This window comes from Pieris brassicae, chromosome 8, assembly GCF_905147105.1.
Source record: "Pieris brassicae chromosome 8, ilPieBrab1.1, whole genome shotgun sequence".
NCBI lineage: Eukaryota > Metazoa > Arthropoda > Insecta > Lepidoptera > Pieridae > Pieris > Pieris brassicae.
In genome coordinates this window covers 20,436,285-20,445,858 of record NC_059672.1, presented here as the reverse complement: position 1 = coordinate 20,445,858, position 9,574 = coordinate 20,436,285, and positions in this window count along the sequence as shown.

The following is a 9,574-nucleotide window of genomic DNA, read 5'->3' as shown; positions in this document are numbered from 1 at the left end:
CAAAAATATTATGGTGGTACAATCTAAAGTAGTATTCGTACAAAATGGCGTGCAAATTTGTCTTTAAAGATATAATTTTACATAGAAGTTCCATATTAGTTCTTTAGTCAATTCTTTTATTATTATATCACTTCATCATCACATTATTAAGGCATATTATGACATTTTTTTCCTATAGTCTTATTTTTAAAACTCTAGTAGATTGATGTTTGAAGTAAATTATTTTCATCTTTAATTGCCGTACAAACAGTGTTTTCCTACATATTTCCAGATAAATTTTTGACATATCAAATTTCTCCCTTTGTCTATTTCGGTAGTTGTCCTGTTGTATTAAATATAAATGTTTTTGTGAACGAATAAATCCTTTCCCCATATACATACAGGGAAGAGATAAAATAAGAATAGAAAAAAGATAGAATAGAGATTGTTGTTTCCCAGTGAAACAATAATATTCGGTTTGAACGGCTGATAAACTTATCTTTCAATACAGTTGTGGACCGAGAACTTACCTTAAATAATGATTATTAAAAAATAATGTAGAATTGCCCCACTTTTAAAACAAACAACAAATTATAGAGTTATGAAGGAAAGGTTATATTCAAAGGAGATTTTAATATGTTTACCGTGGTTTATTCTTGGTAGGTACATTTGGCACTCAGTATAGTCTGTATTATTTTTTGTATAAAAAATGTGATCATTGCTGAGGATTGAGAATGGGCGGATATGACGTCATTTTCTCTTCATGCTTTTTCATATCAGCTAAAGCTTCATTTAATAAACGAGCAAGGACCTAACATAATAACGCTGATATTATTTCCGCATACCACGTAACACAAGATTGGTCTATCGAAGAGCAGTGAAACATGCGCTATAAAAGACCATAAAGGATACCAATTTACTTTATCGATTTGTATTAGAATACCACAGTGTGTACGTATTCGATGAAGAAAGGGATATTTTTTTTACTATTGTTGGACATGTTCCTAATAATAGAATTTAGAATGGTGCCCGGTAGTTCCGATGGTGCGAATTTGGAGATTGGTCTTTTAGAATTGTATCGTACAATTACCTAAAATGTCAGATTAATATATTATAAAATAAAGTCCCCTGATCGCATCTGTCTCTATCTGTCTCTGTCTCTCCGTATACGAATGCGACATCAAATCTACCTAACAAATTTCCATTAACACATAGTGTGGGTGGGTTATTGAGGAAGTTTAAGGTGTATTATTCATAATGGATAAAACATCTGGCCAAAATATACGAAAGCGCTAGCAAAGCTGTTTGCATTTATATCTATTGAACGTGCAGTTGACAAGGCCTTGATGAATACATTTGTTTAATTATGTCAAGTATTTTAATAAAATTTCTTAACACAAACTGCGAATTTATAAATTTTTCGTCACTCGACGTTTTGACAGCAATTGCTACTAGCTGACAGTTAACAGTAAATGATGTTATAAATTTGCTTTCATAACCCATACGTATTTTATTAAATTAGTAGTATTCCTAATATTACATATATTTAAAAATATTCAAGAAAGTAGCGGATCCAAGTGTAAGACTTACTACTGTTACTACAAACTGTATCGCACATATTGTTTAGTTGGCCATACACCTTAACTGGTATAGAGAAACCGTATTTAATTGATGCGTAATTTATTGAAATTTATTGAACCATGAAATAGCCACAATAAATGTTCTAATAACAAATGTTGTAAACGCACCTAGAACTCGAATTACACGCTCAGTATAAATAAAAATCTATTTGTATTTTGTGGCGTTTCGCTATAAACGCAATCTTAATTGGAGTTTTGTGTGAATGCAATGGATTTTAAACAAAAGCTTAGTTGCTTACTGAATTTTCACGTGACAAATTTGATTTAAAAAGGCTACCTACATGTCAAAATGTTTCGACTAAAACAAATATGAATTGTAACAATGGAAGTTAATGTAAGTAATGTAAAGTTACGTAATCCACTAAGTTGTCCTCACCTACCTACCTAGAAAATGTTTTAATAGCGGAATTGATAGGGATACACATTTTTAATAGAACTGGGGGCTCACTACATGATACCGCCAAAGGACATTTTCAATGCTAGAATGCAAGTACGTTGTCGGCCTTTTTTTGCTCTTTTGAAAGACACTAAGTCGAATTAGTTCGGAAATACTTCAGCAGCTGGCTCCATATATTGGTGGTGCGTCCGCCAAAGGACATTTTCAATGCTAGAATGCAAGTACGTTGTCGGCCTTTTTTTGCTCTTTTGAAAGACACTAAGTCGAATTAGTTCGGAAATACTTCAGCAGCTATATTGGTGGTGCACAACAAAAAACACTCAGCTGTGGCTTAAAAAAAGTGTCTTCGTAGCGAAAAAGGGTGTTTTTTGAGCGGAAAACTCATCAAACCTAAATACAGGAGACCTGGAATTAGGTGGTAGTTAGCTTATCCCGTCATGTAATAAGGTTAATACAAAGACAATAGTTCTGCCATTACGTCAAGTGGATACTTAGAACCTATTTCATTACTAATAATAATGTTAGCTGTTAAACACAAGCAGGTGTCATCATTAACCTCTTTCAAAAAGCCATTAAAGCATTTTTTGCAGACTTTAATAAACTCTATGTAAACAAAATTGAATGCCACGTTAAATTACTTTATAGCGACAGTAATTGACGTGAGAATATGAGACCTTTGACTGTGTTGAGAAAAAATTGCATTTAATTTAATATTCTTGTTATAAATTTAAGTGGCTCGGTTCAGCGTTGTTAATACTAGCTTCATAGGTATATAGTTGTAATCTTTTTGTGATAGACACAAATTCCTATTTAGATTTGGGGGATAACTATCACTTAATGATTTACTTGTAGGTTATGTGGTATTATGAAAAAAAGCATTCGTTTAGCGATATTAATAAGCGTTTTTGTTTGCAAATATATTCATTTATAATTTTTCATGTCTTGTCATCCAAGTTAACATGAATACTAAACTATATCTATATTAATAAGAAAAGAGGAGATATTTGTATGATTGTAACGAATAAACTGCGTTTCTAAACAGATTCCAAAAATGCTGAACAATATTGGTTATATCTAATTATTTCAAAAATATTATCGAAATATATATTCAGCCACGCTCATATTTTTTAACAGCTTAAAAAATACATAGCGTATTATTAATTATCATTATCTATGACATAATATACTCTATATTTCAGTCTCAGCCAGTATCACCATGATATAAATGACAGTGTGATAGTGAACGGTTGTATCTGAACCAGTTTATAATTAAGGACAGATTTAAATTCATTAAAAATCGTTAAAACTCGAGACGTACTCAATTGACATGCAACTTCGATCCATTTATCTGGATTAAATTAGGTAGAGTGCGGATAAAGAAAATTAAGCGTTTTTTTATATTCTAGTACCACGTAGAAATGTCGAAGGTAATATGGACAGATAATGGTCTATGATAAGACAAGTCCACTAAGAATTACGAATTTATTGTTATCTGTGGCTAATACATTTTTATAGTATATGCGTTAGTCTGTGTAGTGATGGATTTCTGAGTAGGGAGTGGGAAAATTCAAATAAAAGAACTATAATTTAGAATGGCAATACCTAACAAAGAATATGGCAGAATCTTTATTGGGTTTAAATATCAATCACCTCTGAATCATTGATACACGATATGTACTTGTAGAATAAGGTTAAAAGTTTTAATTGATTTATTATCTCTGATTGTGTTTCATGAAATCGTTTGACAATTGACATTGTAATCATTTCGTTACTTGCCATAAAGGCTCATGTTTATGTTGTAGTGCAACACAAATGTCACAATTCACTTCGTGTCCAGCAAATGTCAAGGCGTTTGTATTGTGATGTAACATATGCTATGAATATCGCAAGTCAATCGGAAAACAATTATTAAGTTAGGGCGAATATAGTAGTATAAGTTAATATAATTTCTGAATTCTATATATTAAATGTTCTCACTATATCACACTCCTTAATTATTACAGAAGTACATCAAAGCAATATATTATCTGTAACAATTAGTATACAGGAAACAAATACATTTGATTGCTGTTACTATTACTATTCATTCCATTTTAAGCACTTGGAATAATGTAAATAAACGTCCTAAAATGTAATAATTAATCTTTACTTTACTCTTTGATGAATTTAGTGTAAATCGACAACGCAAGATATCCAACGATTCAAATTGTTATCACGATCAATGATGCTATACAGCCCCTTGTGGGGCTTAGCTTCCTCAAGCCATATTTCGCCGCCATATTTAGTACTTCTTGCGTCCAACTTTGAACCCCTATTGTTTCGCGGTCCTTCAAAAGTCACAGTAAAAAAACAGACATTCTTTGTCACAGTAATTTTTGAAGTGAAACTTCTATATCGGCGTTGGATAAAATTTGAACGTCACATTTTTCGGTTACGCGTCATATTTTTCCGCTACATGCCATATTTTTGATACATTGATTCGAAGAGATTCGAAGACATTAATAACATAAATATATAATAACGATAACAGTGATAGTATTTAATTTATTACAATTAATGAAATAATCTTTCTGTAATAATCTTAGTTACCACTAAGGTAAAATGAAATTGTAATATTTGTATTCATAAAAGCCTTTTGTTAAACTTTATATAGCTAATTTCTGTAAAGTTGGATATAGGAGATCAATTTTTCGAAAAATAAGGTCATAAAGAAGTTTAATTTCTTACGTGTGTACACTAGTACACGCAAACATTTTTTTAAACTAAAGTCGCCCACGCGTACTCTGCCTTAAGAATGACTAGCAACATTAGCCTCTCATTTAAAATTTCACGTTAAACACAAATTACGAAGGGTGCTCAGACACTTATGACTTAATTATTGGCCCATTATTGAGAAATACTACCGTTCCAGTAATAAGCATTTCGTTTTGATTGTTTACGCGTTATTACTACAATGACCACACCAGGTAATAATGAAAATGGCTCGTTTTGTAAACGCGTAGGCATTCCTCGTTTTATTAACCACTTATCGGGTAATCTTATACTTAATGCCCATTTAATGGTAAGTCAATCTGCAACTGAGAAAATGTTTAGAAGTCTTTTCTCTCTCTATTCTAAAACGAAGATACCGCCCTATTTATTAAAAATAAATATATCAATAACACTGTTTTATTGATATATTTTGCCTGGTATATGCCTCGCGAATGCCTTCCATAATGTCTATAACTCGATATAAACTCAGAAATTGCTATCTCAATAACATTTTGAGATATATTTCTACTAAGATTGAATGACAGATGATCTCAATTCTTTCCGTGGCCGTACAGATTTCAAAAGCCGTACAAAGTTTCAAGACAGCAATTACATAAACGCTTAATTATAAATAATGAAGATGTTATATACCAGGTCGTATTCTGAATGGGCATAATGATGTTATGGCAGGAAGTGAGAGGCAAGCGTGAACCGAAACAATACGATCGGCAAATAATGCGTTAGCGCGTGCGCGGGGGTGGGTGATTCACTGCCTCATTCATGACATCGCGTCCTAGGGCTGAACTACGAGTTTTATAATTAATATATATAATAATGAAGTCACGAGTTGACAATTCCTAAGACCCTTGGAGATACTGTCACTTGTTTAAAAATCATCACATAGAATTCGTCGTAGTCTCCCTCCCCCTCTTATAACGGTACTACTTATAACGCATTTTCACATTAGGCGGTTCAGTATAACACGGGAATTACCCCAAATAACGCAGGGATTTCACACGTTAAATTTGTATACTGTGACACTTATAATGATTTGTACACACTTATTTCGTTCGTTACGTAGTTTTTTCTTAATATTTGATTTAAATACCCTTTAACGACAAAATTTAAACATGAATCATTCACGTTCATACGCGTTATATTACAACGCGTTTCCTGTTACGTGGAACCAATCTACAGTGTTATAGAAGACTTACTTTGACTTAATGTCCTATAACCCCTAGGTGGGGCAGAGGGCGTCCACAGTGAGTCTCCATCGCGTTCGGTCTTGAGCCTCGTGTTTCACCTCGCTCCAAGTCTTTCCGGCTCTCTTTGAAATAGAAGGCATTACTTAATTGAATTGGAACCTGTTTTGGTGACTTAGGGTGAGAATATAGGGTATATTCTCACCAGCATCAACAGCATAAAAAGCGATTAAAACATGAGCGTTGTAATGTTACGAAACCATAATTGGAAGGAAGGTTTCGTATTAAATTAATTGTTTTAAAGTTACCGCAAATTTTACTTAAACTTATAAAGTTAGGTTTTAAGTGACGATCATGTTAATAAATTATTGCTACAAATAAGTGTTTGGGAAGCCGAAGAGTAATTAATTGAAAAGCATTACTGTATATATTTGTACATTGTCAGAACTCCACCTGGCAACCCTAAGTATATATCGCACAATCGCTCGGTTATAGATAAATGTATATTCATGAACTTTCGCCTCTTCCTACAGCAATATCGGAATCTTCTATTACCTTAAATTGAAGCGATACAATATTTTAAGAGTCACATTATTCATAATGTTATAATAATGACGTTTATAAACTTAATCTTAACACTTCCTAGAAGCTATACATCACTGCCATGTAATGCTTTCAAGGGGAAGGTTTCATTATATTTTTATAAGGTTCCCTTATACCGTATATTTTGACCATAAGTTTGACAACAATTGTAAATAACTTAACTGATTATATTATAAAAATAAATATGACATTGGCCCGCCTATTTTTATATGGATGTGGATTTTTATAAATAATCGATCAAAATGTACCACTATCTTTGTAAGTTATATATATGTCTGTATAAGCCAAAATTCCTCATAATATGGACATATAGCGTTCATGCGATGGACCTAAATAATGAGCATAAAAATAATGAGAAAAATAGAAAAGTATAATAAATTTGAGAGAGAAAGAAAAAAAGGAGATTGTTCGCCTGCCTCTTACCACTTATGTAACTTTACCGCCGCTTTAATGCAAAAGCAATTGATAGGGCCCAAACGTGATTTTCCTGGGTATAGGCGGGTTTCTGAATAGCAGAGTACCTGTTCGAGTGGTGGTAAGTATTCGAGTCCTACATCTTCTTTTCTTTCTCACCCGTCCGACATTACAGACTGTTTCACACTGTCTAAATTTATGTATATTCTATGTTGTAGTTTTCAATTAATTCTTTCCTTTCTAGATCAATATATTAGACGAAGATTTAAATTAACAATCTCTGTCGTGGGTAATAAGTGGCCAAGATATGCGATAGTTATTGCAAATACAAGTGCACAGATACGTTTTGTAGGACCAGTAGTTAGCTGATAACGATCCCTATGCTTAGGGCTGTCAGTCTTAAGTTATTTTGACATTTGCATTATTCATTTATGTTAATAACTTGCTGATTTTATTAGACTCTAGATTTGTTCGCTTCTATGAGAGCTAAAATGTGTCTCGAAATCTGAAAGGAGAGTTCTATGGCCTCCTGCCCTACTACTCGCACTACAAAGCCTTTCATTGCAGATCCTGCTTCTAGCCATGTGGCGGCTCAAGTATGCCTTTTCACGAGTCCTATTCCAGCTTCTTTGTTCAAGGTGCCTCAACCAACGGATTTTATGGACTTGATTTGTTGTTCTGGAGAACTGGCGGACCTTGAATTTATGAACGATGGAGCAAACCCAAGCATACAGGATGGATGTGACGGACAAATCCATAGAGGAGCACATACACATAGTGGAGACTACAGAAGCAATGAACAAACTGACCAGAATATGGCAAAACAGAAACGTGTCGAATACTTTCAAAAGCAGGCATTTTTGAACGCATCAGAGTTCTGGCGATTTCGTGCAGAGCAGGAAAAAAATACAGGCATTCGAGGGTACTGAAGGAGAATGTTGCGAATGGGTATGGCAAACCTTTACCTTTTCCCATATTGCCAGCAGAGAAACGGATAGTCTCGACAAACTGGTAATGGTAGGGAGGTGTAATGACAAAAGTCGGGGACGATCGTCTACCCATTGTTCTGACCAAATTAAGATAATTATGTATTTAACCAAAGGTGAACCCTACAAAAGTTTGCTTTTAAACGTGTAAACCCATAGGAAGGGGCCAGATTAAATTATTTCCAAAGCAAATAAGAAAAGATAAGATTATTGCGATAATCTAGGCTTATTTATTAACATCCCTAGATGTAATCCGCAATATTCAATAACATAAACCGCGTTTGCTTCATATTTCTTGATTATATTGAACCTGCTCCTTTTTTATGAATTGTTCAATGCAATTTACATTTAGATTTCATCTGATTATAACTATCTGACGCCTGTATTAAAAAAGGTATCATATTTCGACGAGTTCAGCAAAAATTTTCCGGTTTATTTTATTACTTTTATTAGACATAATGTGTTAGGGTTAAAAAGTTCGAAGGCTGACACATAGATGGCGCTACTAGTATTAAATTAATGTGATTTTTAGTTAGCCCTTCAAAAGACAACTGTCAAATCAATCAAATTTAAAAGAAAACTTTATTTTTGTTTTTGAACTTTTTTGTTGATTTGTCTTAGTCGAAGAACAAGTACTAAGCAATATATATGTTAAATTATAAATATGTGTTTTATATATTAGTCATTTTAACTAGTAGACTAAGATATATCTTCTACGACTACGACTATACATATCCCTAAACCTTTCGTTTAGATCTATTGTGCAGTTAAGTAACATTTCACTCTTAGTCTTTAAACGCAAATGTGAGAAGTTATAAATTCGTGTAATTAACTATTACATATCGTGAACGCAACAAACTTAGTTCGATCTACATAAACTAAGATTAGAGGCGAGATAAGCCGAGCTAAAGTGTTCAAGTCACACGTTAAGAATATAATCTTTATTTAATGTTGCTCTTACTGATGACATATTTGGTGATATTATAACGATGGATATTATAAGGTGAATTGTCACAGAGCGGTTTTTTAATATCAAATCTGATGGACTCGGTTTCCGCACTTAGACTCTCACTAGGTCTGTTGTGCATAAATTCCTGGTTAACTACCTCCAGCCTAGCTCCTAACAAAAAGCACAGAAGCCTCCTGGGCACTTTGCAGGCTTCATGAAGGGACCTCTCAGGATTTCTGTACGTTGTTTAACCACAGCCCTCCCTACATTCCATTCCACGAGACTACGTGCGTGACTGATTCCTCTGCACTGAAACAACTAAAACTGATGGATTACATTAAATTTAAAACGTTGTATTCGTGGTGAGTTTATCTAGTGGTAAAGGTTTTGCCAACTATGAAGTCGTGTGTGGAATTCTAGCTGAAGCAATGGCATATTGTTTCTATGTCCGCAATGAGCACTTATAAATGAGGAAACCAGCATGGATATGCCAAAAGAAATGAAACAAGAAATGGCCTGGCTTATTAGGGAATATGTCTAAGTAGATGAGTTTTTGTAATACCAACAATGGTCAATTTTTTTAAAGTATGAAATAATAAATACAACAAATCCAAAGTCACAAAGACGTACTAATTTTTTATTATTTATAACCA